We start from the raw sequence: 18211 nt of genomic DNA, 5'->3' as shown, positions 1-18211 counted from the left end.
ATTTGAACTGGAGCTTCCGTTTGTCACTACCGCCAGGTGCGAAGTTCGCACCGTTATTCGATTTTTGAACGAAAAAGGCGTTCAACCAATAGACATTCATCGCCAGTTGTCAGAAGTGTATGGAGAGTCGTGCATGGATGTTAACAACGTCCTCAAGTGGTGCAGGGAGTTCGCAACAGGTCATACTGAAATTCGCGACAAAGAAAGAAGCAGGAGACCGTCAATTTCTGAAAAGACAGTCGCGAAGGTCGAAGAAATGTGGCAGCAAGATCGGAGGATTACACTCGATGAACTCTGCATTTCGCTTCCTGGCATTTCTAGAAGCACTACACTTAAGATTTTGACAGCAAAGTTGAAATATCAGAAGGTGTGTGTAAGACGGGTTGCGCGAATGCTCACAGACAACCATCAACTGCAACGCGCTGCCTCCTCCCGCGAATTTCTTCAGCATTATGGAGATGAAAAGGAGACTTTTTTAGATTCCATTGTTACGGGTGACAAAACCTGGGCATTCCACTTTACACCTGAGACCAAACAAGAATCATGTGAGTGGAAAAGAAGATCTCACTGGAAGGCACTTCACAGATGATGTCGAAGTGAAAGATGCTGTGAAACAATTGCTCAACGGCATGGCGGAGAGCAGGTATGACATGGGCATACAAGAACTGCCCCAGCAAAAATGCATAGACTGCAACGGCGATTATGTGGAAAAGTAGAAGAATGGCCTGCCCTTTAAGTTATTTGTAAATTGCTTAAAATAAACATTTCTTTCTGTGGTGTTTTCGAAGGTGGAAGTTAGTATTCCCCAGGGAATGCTTTTGTACATAAAGTTTTAAAAACTGGCAAAAAAAAAGAGAAAAAGTGGTGTCTTCGAAGGTGGAAGCAGAGTCCAGCCGTCCTGAACGAACACACCCCGTTTATTCACACATACACACATATATATAACGAAAACAGAAATGCCCCCTGCGGAATAAAGAAATCAAACCAAAAACGAAACTGAATATAACACTTTCTATTTATAAAAGACCTGGAGAACTTAATTTTGGGATGACCTTCGCAGAATCCGATTTGATTTATTTATTTACAGACACTGCTGTCTCGGGTTTTGAGACATTGTAGGAGTGGTTACGTAAAACAAAAGAGGAATATTAGAACACATAAAAAGCACTTTTTGAACAAACTGCTCAGGTGGTAGCTATCGCAGCAAGCCATCAAGTTCATTCCACATCTCAACTGTGTGCAGAAAAAAATCGAAAATTTATGGCAATCAGTGAAAGTCCTGAACGGCACAACATTCATACGATTGGTCCAGTGGGTTAACGTGCAGAACGGTTAGTGAATGAAATGGGGGCACCTAAAAAAATGGATTTGTGCACAATTTTGTGCAGCATGATAAGACGGTCACAGTTTCGTCGATGCTCGAGGGATTCCAGTGATAACAACTTGTAATGCTCTGAAGGAGAAAAGTGACGATTAAAAATGAATCTGATGGCCTTTTTCTGTACAGATTCAAGTTTATCTTTGCCATGCACAAAATGGGGAGACCATGCGAGAGACGAGTTTTCAAGCAGGGGCCTGACGAGGGATCTATAGGCTGTTAGTTCACATTGATGATGATGATAATGGATTTTAATGGCGCAAGGGCGTCTCAGGCCAAAGAGCGCCAAACAAAAGGTGAACAGTCTACTCAAGTTGATGTAATGTGCCAAGTTGTGTTTCATGAAGGGATAAAAAACAGTGGTGTATAGGGCATAAAAATTAATTCGCTCTGTAAAATCACTAAAAACAGTGGTGTATAGGGCCTAAAATTCATTCGCAATGTATAATGAGCTGTGGAAAAAAGGATGTGTAGATCAGTAGTGCTTGCGAGCGGGCTAGTTGGCTATACGACTCCGATGACCTCCGGCACTGCATGGTTATACACAAAAACAATACACAAAGATAATAAACCAAGACGTTAACACAGATGATCCGCTCGCTACCAACTGCCTGTTTTTGTGGTACGAAGAAGAAGAAGAAGGACGTGGTCATACTTCCAACACTTACATCCCCGCCCAGGGTGCCCGATCTGTGAAAACGAAGATGTCGAGGCCGACATCCACCACTTGCTGTGGGACTGCCCAGCACTCAAACCAACACGAATCCGGCACCTGTGCATAGCTGGCCTTTCAGCAACCAATCTTGCCTCATATGTCACTTGGACGCAGGGACCTCATCATCGCTCCCTTCTGGACTTCATAAAATCAGCCAACCTTTTTCCATTCATTTAATCATTTATTCATCCTTCATCTCATACCCTACTGATGCCCTGAGGCAATAAATATCAATTAAAAAAAAAAAAAGAATGCATCACAAAAAACGCGGGGTTACAATATGAAGAAGTAAACAAAGATTCAGAAAAAATGCGAAGAAATTCAGAATGAAAAAATAAATGAAAATACAACGAAATGTAATGACAAATTAGGTCTAACTTCTTGTCACATTGTCCAAACGGAGAAGTATCACCTCCTTGCTGTTGAGTGCCACCGACGGAACACTCACGCATTCCCCTTCTTCCCCCGAAATCATCTTGAATGCTTCAATAATCTGTCTTTTAAAACTATCTTTTGCGCCTGCCAGCACCTTGGTTTCGGTGAACTTTGGTACACAATGGTTACCCCTCGAGTCCTGTTGATCGTCATCCGTTTTACAGCGAGAGCAATGGGTCGCCAGGTTTCCTGGAGCAGACAATGCGGCACACAAATTTCTGTGTTCCCTTAGACTTTCATTGATGCATCGGCCTGTTTGCCCCACATAGGCCTTCCCACATGTCAGGGGGATCTTGTACATGACACCCGTGCGGCATTTGACAAAGCGTTCCCTGTGCAGTACTCCGCATCCTTCCTTAGCCTCTCTCGTTTCATTCACCATCCTGCACATACTTTTTAACTTGTTCGGTGCGGACAGCACGACACTAATTTCGAATCGGCTGGCTATCTTCTTAACAGTGTCAGCATACAGATTGAGATTGGTTGGTTGAGAGGTTGAAACGAAGCGGATATCCGAGGAGCATGCTGATATCTGCGGCTGAAAGCTGTTTGAAGAATATGCACCCCGAACAAGAGACCGTAAAGAGAGTGAAAAGAGAAGACAGGTTGTTGCCCTGCTCTACGTATGGCATATCACACAGTCTTAAGAAGATAGCCAGCCGATTCGAAATTAGGGTCGTGCTGTCCGCACTGAACAAGTTAAAAAGTATGTGCAGGAAGGTGAATGAAACGAGAGAGACTAAGGAAAGATGCGGAGTACTGCACAGGAAATGCTTTGTCAAATGCTGCACGGGTGTTGTGTACAAGATCCCCCTGACATGTGGGAAGGCCTATGTGGGGCAAACAGGCCGATGCATCAATGAAAGTCTAAGGGAACACAGAAATTTGTGTGCCGCATTGTCTGCTCCAGGAAATCTGGCGACCCATTGCTCTCGCTGTAAAACGGATGACGATCAACAGGACTCGAGGGGTAACCATTGTGTACCAAAGTTCACCGAAACCAAGGTGCTGGCAGGCGCAAAAGATAGTTTTAAAAGACAGATTATTGAAGCATTCAAGATGATTTCGGGGGAAGAAGGGGAATGCGTGAGTGTTCCGTCGGTGGCACTCAACAGCAAGGAGGTGATACTTCTCCGTTTGGACAATGTGACAAGAAGTTGGACTTAACTTGTCATTATTTTCGTTTATTTTCATTTAATTTATTCATTCTGAACTTCTTCGCTTTTTTTCTGAATCTTTTGTTTACTTCTTCTTTCATTTAATTTTCATTTTCATTTTAATTTATTCATTCTGAATTTCTTCGCCTTTTTTCTGAATCTTTTGTTTACTTCTTCATATTGTAACCCCACGTTTTTTGTGATGCATTCTTCTTCTTCGTACCACAAAAACAGGCAGTTGTTAGCAAGCGCATCATCTGTGTTAACGTCTTGGTTTAATTCTCTTGTGTGTGTATTGTGTTTGTGTATAACCATGCAGCGACGGAGGTCGTCGGAGATGTGTAGATGCTTTAAAAGATCTCATCCGTCCTCTCAAGGAGGAACGGGCTGAGACCCATGTTGATAAGAAATTTCATGTAAAAAGCCTACTTTCGATAAGAATTTGAGCACATTGTAGAAAACATTGGGTTGTCACCAATAAAAATGGATGCGTAGGCAGGTATTTGATAAATGTACAAGGAGGGAAAATGACGTCTCCTTCCCGGTTCCAGTTGTGCACATATACATTAAAACATGAATTACAGTAAGCTGATCACCACATCTCAAACAGTGTGGTGCAGGAGAGTTTGTTAAAAGGTATGTATGTGCTGTGTATGTGTGACCAATTCGCAGCCTGCTCAGAGCTACTTCTTTAAATCTGTCTCATTTTTCTATGGTGTACCTGCCTATCCTTGGCTTTATTGTGTGTAGTTTATTTTATGTTGCTGCGTCCCATTCCTCTTGCCAAAGCTGCCGAATCATGTTTTTTATGTGTGGCTTGAGGTCATGATAACTTATCTTGTCAATGTCTGTGTCATTTCGAAGGGCAGCTGACGCAGCAAGCCTATCAGCAACCTCGTTGCCTGGTATACAACGGTGGCCTAGTACCCAACATAGCGTAATTTTAAGTTCTAATTTATGGTCAGACATGAGGTTGAAAAAGAGAGAGTTTAGGACCGGGTTCTTATGCCATTTTGAAGATAGAGAGGTTAAAACGCTGAGGGAGTCTGTGTAGATTACCGCTGTACGTACTTTGTTTTCAATAATGTGTCTCGCAGCTAGCAGGATTCCATGGCATTCAGCGGTAAATATACTTGTATGTCTGTTCAGTGTTTATGAAAGTGAAAATTGCAGTTCGTGTGCTGCACAGGGCACTTGAGTAGACTTTGAAGCATCAGTGTAATATTCATCACAAGTGTATTTCGCCTGAAGTGACATGAAGTGCTGCTGTATGGCAATAGGGGATGCGTGCTTCCCCACTTCAAGGAATGACAGGTCACAATTAACATGGTGTATTTCCCAAGGAGGAATTAAGTTTTTTATGGAAGTTTTTTATGTAAGTGCCGTCCCAAGATATATCGAATTATCAATATATCCGGGTTCGACTGTATTGCCAAAGTATTGTTGTAATAGAAGTCTCTAGTCTCATGCATCCTAGTTTTGACTTTTGCCTTTAATATCCTGGTTGTTTTTCTTCAAACGGCAACATAGACGAAATCGCTTGATGTGACGAATAAGCTGTATTATTTCTCTGTTATACCATGGGTATTTAGGAATGCGTTTCACACAATTGCATTTTCCACTAATATATCCACACCACACAGTTTGCTAGAATGCAGGAATTCACCAAAAGAATCCACAAGCATAGAAGAAACACCATCATAATCAGCATAGGTGCCTTGACCATGCCCATTTCTTCTTAATTTCCACTAGGATGTTTTATTTCTCTGGCCCCACTGTGCACGCTTCCATTCTCTTAACGTTACACCTACCATTTTGCGTCCCATAGCCCTCTACATTGGCTTTAACTTAAGTAGAACCCTCTTTGTTAGTCTCCACCTTTCAGCCCCAAAGGTGATTGGTTTGGTTAGGTTTGGTTTGTAGGGTTTAACGTCCCAAAGCAACTCAGGCTATGAGAGACGCCGTAGTGGAGGACTCCGGAAATTTCGACCACCTGGGGTTCTTTAACATGCACTGATATCGCACAGCACACGGGCGCCTTTCTTTTCGCCTCCACCGAAAAGCAGCCGCCGAGGCCGGGATTCGATCCCGCGTCCTTGGGAACAGTAGTCAATCGCCGTAACCACTGCGCCACCCCGGGGGTACAAGTAATATGCAACTGTTGTACAATTTTTATCTTGAACGATAGCAATAAGCTGCTAGTCACAATCTGCAAATACTTGCTAAATGCGCTCCATCCCAATCTTATTCTCCGTTATTTCCCTTTCTGTTCTGGATCTACGCTTACTACCTGTTCTAAGTAGACATATTCACCACAACTTCCAGTGCTTCGCTACCTATTGCAAACTGCTATTCCTTCCCAAGGCTGTTGAACATTACACCTTAGTCTTCTGCACATTGATTTTCAAGCCTACCCCTCTACTTTTCCTGTCTAGGTCGTCAATCATTCTTTGCAGTTCATCACCAGAGTTACTTAGCAAGGCAATGTTATCAGCAAATCGCAGATTACTGAGGTATTCTCCATCTACCCTGCTCCCATTCCAAGTCTCTGAATACTTCCTCTAAGCAAGCTGTGAATAGTAATGGGAAGACAGTGTCTTCTTACCTAACACCTTTGTGGGAATTTTGTTACTTTCTTCATGCAGAACTATGTTTGCTGTACAGCCACTACATATATCTTCCAGCACTTTGCTATGTGTCTAAGCTATGTGTCTGGTAACACTACATGCATTCAAGTAAAAAAAGTGCCACAAAATTGTAAAGTAACGAAAGTCAAGAAAGCGCCACAAAATCGTAAAAGTAGCCAGCTTACTGTCGAGGTGCTAGAAGCGGCCCAAACTAGTATAAAACATCGCCTAGCAGAAATATCCCACAGAAATTTAACCTTGTTTGACAAAGGGTAACAGCTAACAAGTCTGTGAATGTTGCTACTTTGACGAAAAATAAATGAAAAGCAGTGGAGTGTTGAAACTGGTTGAATAGAAAACAGAGCAGTTTATTTGTCCTCGCCAGAGCAGAACCACTTCTGTTTTTATGTCATTTGGTTTGGTCTTGGCTTGGCTATGTTTTGCTTTCACAATGACTTATGTCAGCGGCACCAGCTGAGCACTTTCTTTGGTTTTACCAGATAGCGTTGTCACTCATACTGAAATGCAACGTAATAGACAATTTTCGCTATATCCTTCAGACTAGTGGACACAACGCCTACAGTAATTCATGATAGGAAGCTCCACTAACTGGAGAACCCAACGCGCGCTCCCAATACGTACAGTCGCACTTGTGCTCTTCGTGGAAAGCCTGTAGAGCTTCTCTACATTGCATTCCCATGCAGGGGTTTCTTTTCGTCATTTCATAGCTGATTTGTTTGCTGAAGTTATAATTAATGATGACTGCACAGGTGTGTCTCTTGTTTTCACTGTAGCCGCTACTGAACCTGGTGATGGATGGTGCCGCATCTAGTGTTAAAATGTCTCTTACAAGCAAGACTGAGTACCAAACTTCAAGGGATATTTTGTCCTTTATAGTCAATTGTCTTCTACATCCAATGTCTGTTAAAAGGGAGGTCCAGTTAATGAAAATCATAGGACAGCCAACCATTTGGCTGAATATTGTCTCTTATACCTGATTGTCTGTTACATTTGTCTTCTACAACGAGGTTCAGCTGTAGAACTCCTCACCTACTTTGACTATCTTGTCCAAATTCGTGATGACGTTTCCCACCTTGTCTCTTAGTGCATACATCTCATTTTTACCTATTTTTACCGACCGGCACGCCAAGGATTTCTCATCGATGGACCTCAAGAGTTCACTTAAGTCGTTCAGTCGTGTCCGACTCTTCGTGACCCTATGGATCATGTCACGCCATGCTTTCCGGTCTCTCACTATCTTCCTAACATCATATAACTTCATCTGCAGCGCTTCGAGGATGCCATCTAACCATCGCGTTCGCTGCCTACCCCTTCTCTGGCGACCCTCAACCTTTCCCAACATCAAATCTTTCTCCAGCGACTCCTCTCTTCTCATCAGATGGCCAAAATAGCTGAGCTTTAACTTTAGAATTTGACCCTCCAATGAGCAGTCAGGGTTTATGGTCGACGATATCGACTGATTTGTCTTCTGGCAGTCCAAGGAACTCTCAAGAGTCTCCGCCAGCACCACAATTCAAACGCGTCAATTCTTCGGCGGTCAGCCTTCTTCACAGTCCAATTCTCGCATCCATACATCACAACTGGAAAGACCATAGCACGAGTTATAGACTGATTATAGGGTTTTCTTGGCAGGAAATACTGGAGTGAGTTGCCCCCGTTCTTTACAGCATGCAGAATTTTCTCCATGTTATATGTCCTTATATCGGCCACTTTGCGCTCATTGATTAGCGTTGATATCTCTCCCAATTCTATCTGGTCTGTTGGATTGGAGACTCTCATACTTTGGCGTTTCTTAATCAAATTCTTCGTCTCCTTAGACAGCTTACTGGTATGCTCTCTAACTATCCTACCGCCTACTTCTACAGCGCACTCAGTAATGATATCTCTGAGATTATTGTTCATTGCTTCTACGCTAATGTCGTCATCCTAGGTTAGAGCTGGGTATCTATTCTGTAGCGAGATCCGGAACTCTTTTGTCCTTCCCCTCACTATTGATGGACTTCTTTCTTACTAACCTCTTTCGTTCCCTCTTCAGATTTAGACTGATTCGAGACCTTACCATCCTGTGGTCACTGCATCACACTTTCCCAATTACCCTCTACATCCTGCATAATGGCGGGGTTAGAACACAGCATGAAGTCAATTTCATTTTTCAGTCAGTCAAGACATTCACACTGATGATGCGCTCGCTACCAACTGGCTGTTATTTGTGATACGAAGAAGAATACGTATTAAAGAATTCTTCGCTGAAAATCTAAACAATGTACCAGAAGCTTCTAACCTACTCAGAGCCCCCAGCACATGGTTTCCTGATGCAGAGCGCAGCCCCGAACTAGACCTATACATTAAATCCGTCTCAAAAGAAATTATTGAAAAAACAAAGCTAGCTCGAAAGCCCAATAACCTCTCTATAACTGAAAGAGCAACTCTTGACAACCTAGCTTCTAGAACTGACTTAGTTATCAAGCCTGCAGACAAAGGTGGTAGCATAGTGATTGTCCCTGTTGAAAATTACAAAAAAGAGGCATATAGACAGCTTAACAACTCTTGCCACTATGAAAAGTTGAATACCGACCCGACAGAACAGTTCAGTGAAGTCATCCTGAATAAAATAAGAGATCTATTAGCCAGGGAACTAATTACCGAGATGGACTATAAATTTCTTCAGCCGTCAAACAAACAAGCAGGTCGATTTTACCTACTGCCCAAGATCCATAAGGTTTCCGCAGAAGCATTGTTTACCACAGACATACCAGGAAGACCAATTGTTTCCAACAATAATACGCCCACAGAAAACCTCTCAATATTCCTAAATCACCACCTAGCAGACCTCCCGACCCAGCTTCCTTCGTTTGTGCAGGACACACCTCACTTTCTCCGAATTATTGAGCGTATTAATAACACCACCAATCTTGCAGATGATTGTATACTTGTCACACTTGACGTCACGGCACTCTACACTAATATTCCTATCAATGAAGGTATCGACGCCCTCTCCCAAGTACTAATCAACAACCACCATCCGCATGCCTCTGAAGTTTATCTCTCGCTCCTTAAACTAGTCCTAACTTTAAATTATTTCGAGTTCGATTCATCCTATTATTTGCAGATATTTGGAACCAGCATGGGTACTCCATTCGCGCCGACTTAAGCGAATACATTCATGGGAGTTCTAGAATCCAATATACTAAATTCATTCCCGGAAAAGCCACTTATATACCTTCGCTATATTGACGATATTTTCATGATATGGCAGCACGGATCAGAATCACTTCAGTCGTTCATCTCGCATCTTAATAATCATCACACTAGCATTAAATTCACTTGTCAGTCGTCGCAATTAAAAGTCGACTTTCTCGACACCACGGTGTCAGTGGAAAATGGAAAACTGAAAACTTCTTTGTACAGAAAGCCAACGAATAAGCAACAATACCTAGATTTTACGAGTCATCATCCGAGACATTGTAAGCAAGGAATATTTGTAGGACAGGCGACACGGCTTAGAAGAATATGTAGCGATGATAGTGACTACCTAAACGAACTACATTCATTGAAAGCAACACTAATCCAGAGGAACTATCCCGGTAACTCCCTTAATACGGCCCTCGAAAAAGCAAGCACTTTAAACTGCAACAATGTGCTCACGAAACGACCAATGGTCAACACCGAACGACAGCCTTCTTCTGTAACTAAATACTCCAATGCCCTTCCAAACATAAACAATATTCTGCGGAAATACCATTCCATGCTAACGTGTAATGAAAGCCTCAAGAAAATATTTCCGGAGGCACCAAGGGTAACATACAAACGTAACGGGAACCTCAGAGATATTCTAGTACATTCTAAACTCGACAACAAGCATCCAACACAACCACACCCTTGCTCTCGACCTAGATGTAAGACGTGCAGTCATATACAAAAAGGAGCGAACTTGGCAGAGTGCCCGTGATGGCTTGATTGCACAAGCCTGGTTCGATTTATCACGCCGCGCTTGGGGCGGGCGTCATGATCGCAGCAGCTGACCACGTGCTTTCGTTGATTCATACATGCAAGGATAAACGATGAAAAAAACTCCCGCAAAAAAAAAAAAAAAAAAAAAAAATGCCGCTTTTTAACGTCCGCAGCCGCCATATCTTACGCTACGCCACGCGTACAGCACAACGATAAGAAAGAATGACTCCCGCAAAAAAAAAAAACAGAGAGCTGCCGCTTCTTAACATCCGCAGGCGCCATAGCCACGTCAGCCGCGCGGGGCGCACAGAGGGTTCCCAACACACGCTGAAGAAATCTTCCGACGTCTGTCTGAAAACGGGCTGAACTGGCTTGGCGCATGCGTAGTGCGTGCTGAAGGAGAGAGATAGCTAGGCAAAAGAATGGGCACACCCACGCACATGGCTTGCAAACGTCATGTGTTGGCGCGGGGGAAACGATAACTGCAGATGCGCACGCCTTTGGGGAATGGGCGCGGCGCTGCCCAGACCAGCCGTCGCCAAAATGTCCCTTTTCATTCCTTCTGCACGTGGCTTGAAAACGTCACGCGCCAAACGGCCAAGGGTGATGCGATCGTCTTTGGAGAAGGCACACTTTACAGTGCGTGGTGCGGAGTTCGATATATCGAACGACCGGTGAAATTGAGTTCGATATATGACGCGGCTTTCCTATACTTTTACATGGGATTTTCAAGGGAATATTCCGTGAGTTCGATATAACCAAAATTCGATATATCCGGGTTCGATATAACCGGGTTAGACTGTATTCCCTCTCCATCATAACTATTCGGGAAAACAATCTCAGATAGCCTTAATTGTACAGTTTATTCACAACGCATGTACACCCTATTCCCTTCCGCAATAGCATAACCCTACACGTTCCTCTAAACACATTTCCTCCTTATCACTTGTTGCTTGAATTTGTCCTCAAACATTTTTTTTTATTTTTTTATTATTATTTTTCATTTTTTTAAATTATTTTATTTTCTCATGTCAGTTGCGGTTCCCTGTGCGCTTATTATCCTGTGACTTTGTATTTCCTCCCCCTTTGCAGAAAGTTTTAAGAATTGTCCCCCTTAGATATATGCCTTATCAGGGCCCTTCGCAAACCCTCCCTTTGTAAGGTGTATCTGCACCAAACCTGCCTAAGTGGTGACTAATCATCTACCCGGTACTGTGATTTTCTTTTTTTTTTTTTCCTGGTACTGCCGCTTTTACTTCTTTTGTAGGCCACAGGATCTCTGGTTCCAGGTTGAGATACATACTTAAGATTATTATTATTTTTCACTTTGCGGTTATTATCCTGTGACTATACACTCCCCCTTACCCCTCCTTTTAAGAATTGTCCCCCTAGATATATGCCTTATCAGGGCCCTTTGCATAGCCTCCCTTTGTAAGGTGTATCTGCACCAAACCGTCTTTAGTGGTGACTAATCACCTAACCGGCATTGTAGTTTTTCCTGGTACTGCCACTTTTACTTCTTTTGCAGGCTACAGAATCCCTGGTTCCATGGCTGATAAGTACATACTGAAGATTTTTTTTTTTTTTCCACTTCATGACCTACTTTCTTCTCACCCATCCTCTCCTCCCCACTCTTTCACACCGACTTTCCCCTCCCCAGCTTTTCTTCTTCGGAAGCAAAAGCGTATTTAAACCCCTGCCAGTGATGATCGCTATGCCTAGACGAAGACAAGTCCACTTGTCGAAACATTGGCTCATCTGTGACCTGAGGCGTACCCTATTTACCCTTGTTCAGTTCTTTTTTATACCGTGCAAAACATCTTGTTCCTTTCGTTCTACCTGAAGAAGAAGAAAGCATCACAAAAAAAAATGTAGGGTTACAATAAGAAGAAAACAAGAGATTCAGAAAAAATGCGAAGAAAAATTCAGGAGGAAAAATAGAACAAAAACAATAGCAAACTGCGTCTATCTTCTTGTCATATTGTCCGAACGAAGCAGTATCACTTCCCTCCTGTTGAGCGCCACCGATGGAATACTCACGCATTCCCCTTCTTCCCCCGAAATCATCTTGAATGCTTCGATAATCTGTCTTTTAAAACTGTCTTTTGCGCCGGCCAGCACCTTAGCTTCGGTGAACCTTGGTACACAATGGTTACCCCTCCGAGTCCTGTTGATCGTCTTCCGTTCTACAATGAGAGCAATGGGTCAACAGGTTTCCAGAAGCCGACAATGCGGCACACGAATTTCTATGTTCCCTTAGCCTTTCATTGAGGCATCGGCCTGTCTGCCCCGCACAGGCCTTTCCACATGTCAGGGGAATCTTGTACATGACACCTGTGCGGCATTTGACAAAGCGTTCCCTGTGTAGCACGCCAAGGCATTTCGATATGCCGATGAATTTTTGGTTTGCCTGCTGTATGGAGAATACACAGAGGGCAAGGTTGAGAGCATTGTGGCACTATTCCCTAGAGCACACCCGGGGCTTGAGTTCACCTTTGAGCAACCAGAAAATGCACAGATCCAGTACTTAGATATCAGACTTGTGCTTCGCGAAGACCATACGTGTCGGTTTTATAGGACACGAGGGGCAAAAGGCCTTCTTCTTTACGACTCCGGTCATACAAAGTTGATCAAGAGGGGGCTAGCTGTCTCGTGTTTATGGTAGGCGTTGATCAAATCCTGTCTGCACTTGATGGGCAACAGTGTCAACCTACAGATTGAGAGGTTGAAACAAAGTGGATATCCGAGGAGCATGCTAATATCTGTGGCTGAAACCTATTTGAAGAATATGCGACCCCGAACAAGAGACCCTAAAGAGACTGAAAAGAGAAGACAGGTTGTTGTCCTGCCCTACGTACATGGCATCTCACACTGTCTTAAGAAGATAGCCAGCCGATTTGAAATTACGGTCGTGCTGTCTGCACTGAACAAGTTAAAGAGTACAGTAGACTCCCTTTAAAACGAACTCCAAGGGACCATGAAAATTGTTCGTCTTATCAGAAGTTAGTCTAATCAGGAGTGCTTCCAAAAATGATGTTTGAGCATGCAGAGTGTGTCCAAATACCTCGTATATGAGAAAAAAATGAATAAAATGGCCTCTCAGGAAAATAAACTGCAATACAAGCATTTATTGGACTAATGATTGTCTACTACACTTTGCAGTAGTAAGGCATCAGGCATTGTTGACTGTTACCCAGTCTGTTATTTTTTTATGTGTCTGTCGTGAAAATCGACGGCCTGCTACAAAAGCAGACATCTCGCTTAACTTTTGAAGATACCCTTCAGTGCCCTCACACTGTTAAAAAAACTGCACTAAAGTGTCTAGGCAGGCATCTGCTGCATCACAGGTAACTAGTGCAGATTCAGGCATAACATTCAAGCTGTCATCTTCAGCAGCAGTTTCCAATGGTAGGTCAAGCACTTCTTCAATTAGAGCGTCCAGAGTGTCAGCCCTACACGTTTCCACACTTTCGTCAATGCTGACATACGCACTGATGTCAATGAACACACCCTTACTGCCCAGCGCAGAAACAATGCTCCTATCCTCCAAGTTCGCAGTGTGGTCCTCATTCGCAGTATCGCAGTCATTCTGCACTGAGCAATCACTAAGCGCCACAAATCCTGCATGGCGGCAGGCGTTGGCAATAGCGGCTTGAGTAACCTGCTCCCAGGCACTCGTCAGTAAGTGGACAGCACTTAACAGGTTAACTGTGTACTCCTTACTGCTCTCCATGCAAATCAGCATCCTTTGCAGCAGAGAGCGACGATAGTGCCTCCTCAAGCTACTTATTACTCCCTGGTCCATAGGCTGCAGCTTCGCCATTGTATTCGCTGGTAGAAACTCCAGTCGGATGGCATGAAGTCCGGCGACGTGGCCGTGTCCGGGACAGTTGTCAATAACAATGAGAACTTTTCTCTTCTGTCTCTGGAAGTGGCGATCCATCTCTTGAAGCCACTGCTCGAAAAGTGCCTGCGTCATCCACGCTTTTGAATTAGCCACGTACGTGACCGGCAGCGTTTTTATGTTTTTAAAGCAGCGTGGTGCTTTAGATTTGCCAATAACCAGCAACTTTAGTTTGTCAGTCCCAGTCATATTTGCGCCCACGAGGACCGTTACTCGAAGCTTGCTCCGTTTGCCCGCCACGCAGTCATCACCAACAAATGCGAGCGTTTTATTTGGGAGTAGCTGGTAGAAAAGCGCAATTTTGTCCATATTGTATAATGTCTTGAGGGTCATATTCGTCCATGAGTTCATTCATCTTGTTCTGCCTCCAATCGCTGCAGACCACTTCATCCACTGCAGCGGCCTCACCGACAACACAACAAAAGGCCAGTCCATGCCTTTTCCGAAAATGGTCGAGCCACCCATTGCTGCACGCAAACTCGAGTCGCAGGCAATTTCTTCCGCCTTAGCTTTCAGTAGCACTCCATTCACTGGCAAATTCGCACTGCGCGCTCTCTTCACCCAGGCAAGCAGAACGTCTTCAAGGTCTTTGTGCATAGCTGTGCGCATGCTCTTCCGCTTCGACGCAAACTCACCATCTTCCAAAGCACTGGTAATCCACACTTCGTCCTTCACGATACCGCTCACGGTACTTTTCGCGATGCCGAACTTGCGCGCTATTTCAACCTTTGAAAGCCGGCCGGCGCTAACTTCGGTCAAAACTTCGGCCTTCTCACTAAGCTCAAGCGGCTTTTTTCGAGTTGTTCGCCGACTAGCCATAGTAGCAACATGGCGAACACAGCGCAAAAAACAAACAGCGCACACCATGAGGTGACAGCGTACAGCCTGGTAGAAAATTGCGGGACACGACGCACACACCCGCCACGAACAATGGATCTGTGCACTGCGTAGTAGGCGTCGTTGGCGGTCAGCAAAGGCGCGGAGCTCGGTAGCACTGGCATGACGACACTATCACGTGATCACCATTGGGAAACGTCATTGGCTGCTTTTTCTTCTCCCCGTCTTTTTTCCTGCGTTTCGCTAGTTTTGCTGGCCGGGCCGCGCATGCTTTTTTTTTTTCTCTCTCTCTCTCTTCCTCTCTGCGCTCTATTTCGTCCTTGCCCGAGGTCATACCAAGACAGCCGGCGCGACGCGAAACGCGAACCTACTCCTACTGTGGGGACAAAAGGAGTGAGTGGGGGAACGGTGGAAGAGGACGAGCAGCGGCACTCTTCCACCTTCATAGAATCGCATTTCCGACGCCGACGTGCTTGGGTCTGCGTGCGTCGGCGGCACGGATGGTCGTGGCACTGAAAAGATTTTTTTTTTTTTCTTTCCGCTAAAGCGCTGCTCAGACGGTCGAGTAAGCTGCGCGGGTGGGGTGCGGCCGGCCGTGAAAAACCGATTAGCGATTGCAAAGTGTTCATCTTAAGCGGATTTTTTTTGCATTGACTCTATGGGGAACCAAACAAACGACCTCCACTGTTCATCTTAACCGAGGGTTCATCTTAAGCGAGTTTGTCTTAACGGGAGTCTACTGTATGTGCAGGAAGGTGAACGGAACGAGTGAGACCAAGGAAGGATGCAGCGTGCTGCACAGGGAACGCTTTGTCAACTGCCTCACAGGTGGTGTGTACAAGATTCCCTTCACATGTGGGAAGGCCTATGTGGGGCAGACAGGCCGATGCCTCAATGAAAGGCTAAGGGAACATAGAAAAGATTCCCTTCACATGTGGGAAGGCCTATGTGGGGCGGAAGGCCGATGCCTCAATGAAAGGCTAAGGGAACATAGAAAAGATTCTCTTCACATGTCGGAAGGCCCATGTGGGGCAGACAGGCCGATGCCTCAATGAAAGGCTAAGGAAACATAGAAAAGATTCCCTTCACATGTGGGAAGGCCTATGTGGGGCAGAAGGCCGATGCCTCAATGAAAGGCTAAGGGAACATAGAAAAGATTCCCTTCACATGTGGGAAGGCCTATGTGGGGCAGACAGGCCGATGCCTCAATGAAAGGCTAAGGGAACATAGAAAAGATTCTCTTCACATGTGGGAAGGCCTATGTGGGGCAGACAGGCCGATGCCTCAATGAAAGGCTAAGGGAACATAGAAAAGATTCCCTTCACATGTGGGAAGGCCTATGTGGGGCAGACAGGCCGATGCCTCAATGAAAGGCTAAGGGAACATAGAAAAGATTCCCTTCACATGTGGGAAGGCCTATGTGGGGCAGAAGGCCGATGCCTCAATGAAAGGCTAAGGGAACATAGAAAAGATTCTCTTCACATGTGGGAAGGCCTATGTGGGGCAGACAGGCAAATGCCTCAATGAAAGGCTAAGGGAACATAGAAAAGATTCCCTTCACATGTGGGAAGGCCTATGTGGGGCAGACAGGCCGATGCCTCAATGAAAGGCTAAGGGAACATAGAAAAGATTCCCTTCACATGTGGGAAGGCCTATGTGGGGCAGACAAGCCGATGCCTCAATGAAAGGCTAAGGGAACATAGAAAAGATTCCCTTCACATGTGGGAAGGCCTATGTGGGGCAGACAGGCCGATGCCTCAATGAAAGGCTAAGGGAACATAGAAAAGATTCCCTTCACATGTGGGAAGGCCTATGTGGGGCAGAAGGCCGATGCCTCAATGAAAGGCTAAGGGAACATAGAAAAGATTCTCTTCACATGTGGGAAGGCCTATGTGGGGCAGACAGGCCGATGCCTCAATGAAAGGCTAAGGGAACATAGAAAAGATTCCCTTCACATGTGGGAAGGCCTATGTGGGGCAGACAGGCCGATGCCTCAATGAAAGGCTAAGGGAACATAGAAAAGATTCCCTTCACATGTGGGAAGGCCTATGTGGGGCAGACAGGCCGATGCCTCAATGAAAGGCTAAGGGAACATAGAAAAGATTCCCTTCACATGTGGGAAGGCCTATGTGGGGCAGACAGGCCGATGCCTCAATGAAAGGCTAAGGGAACATAGAAAAGATTCTCTTCACATGTGGGAAGGCCTATGTGGGGCAGACAGGCCGATGCCTCAATGAAAGGCTAAGGGAACATAGAAAAGATTCCCTTCACATGTGGGAAGGCCTATGTGGGGCAGACAGGCCGATGCCTCAATGAAAGGCTAAGGGAACATAGAAAAGATTCCCTTCACATGTGGGAAGGCCTATGTGGGGCAGAAGGCCGATGCCTCAATGAAAGGCTAAGGGAACATAGAAAAGATTCTCTTCACATGTGGGAAGGCCTATGTGGGGCAGACAGGCAAATGCCTCAATGAAAGGCTAAGGGAACATAGAAAAGATTCCCTTCACATGTGGGAAGGCCTATGTGGGGCAGACAGGCCGATGCCTCAATGAAAGGCTAAGGGAACATAGAAAAGATTCCCTTCACATGTGGGAAGGCCTATGTGGGGCAGACAAGCCGATGCCTCAATGAAAGGCTAAGGGAACATAGAAAAGATTCCCTTCACATGTGGGAAGGCCTATGTGGGGCAGACAGGCCGATGCCTCAATGAAAGGCTAAGGGAACATAGAAAAGATTCCCTTCACATGTGGGAAGGCCTATGTGGGGCAGAAGGCCGATGCCTCAATGAAAGGCTAAGGGAACATAGAAAAGATTCTCTTCACATGTGGGAAGGCCTATGTGGGGCAGACAGGCCGATGCCTCAATGAAAGGCTAAGGGAACATAGAAAAGATTCCCTTCACATGTGGGAAGGCCTATGTGGGGCAGACAGGCCGATGCCTCAATGAAAGGCTAAGGGAACATAGAAAAGATTCCCTTCACATGTGGGAAGGCCTATGTGGGGCAGACAGGCCGATGCCTCAATGAAAGGCTAAGGGAACATAGAAAAGATTCCCTTCACATGTGGGAAGGCCTATGTGGGGCAGACAGGCCGATGCCTCAATGAAAGGCTAAGGAAACATAGAAAAGATTCCCTTCACATGTGGGAAGGCCTATGTGGGGCAGAAGGCCGATGCCTCAATGAAAGG

General features: G+C 45.0%; 1 protein-coding gene across 1 annotated transcript in view; it reads right to left on the bottom strand.

Annotated features, from left to right (window-relative positions):
- Positions 1–18211, bottom strand: part of LOC146201289 (BOS complex subunit NOMO1) — an 85900-nt gene that overhangs the window by 16198 nt on the left and 51491 nt on the right. The window lies entirely within an intron of this gene.

Source organism: Amblyomma maculatum, chromosome 2, assembly GCF_055883805.1.
Source record: "Amblyomma maculatum isolate TAMU_Amacu chromosome 2, ASM5588380v1, whole genome shotgun sequence".
In the NCBI taxonomy this organism is placed as follows: domain Eukaryota; kingdom Metazoa; phylum Arthropoda; class Arachnida; order Ixodida; family Ixodidae; genus Amblyomma; species Amblyomma maculatum.
Note: the sequence above shows the minus strand (reverse complement) of the source record. Positions and strands in the feature narration are given on the sequence as shown.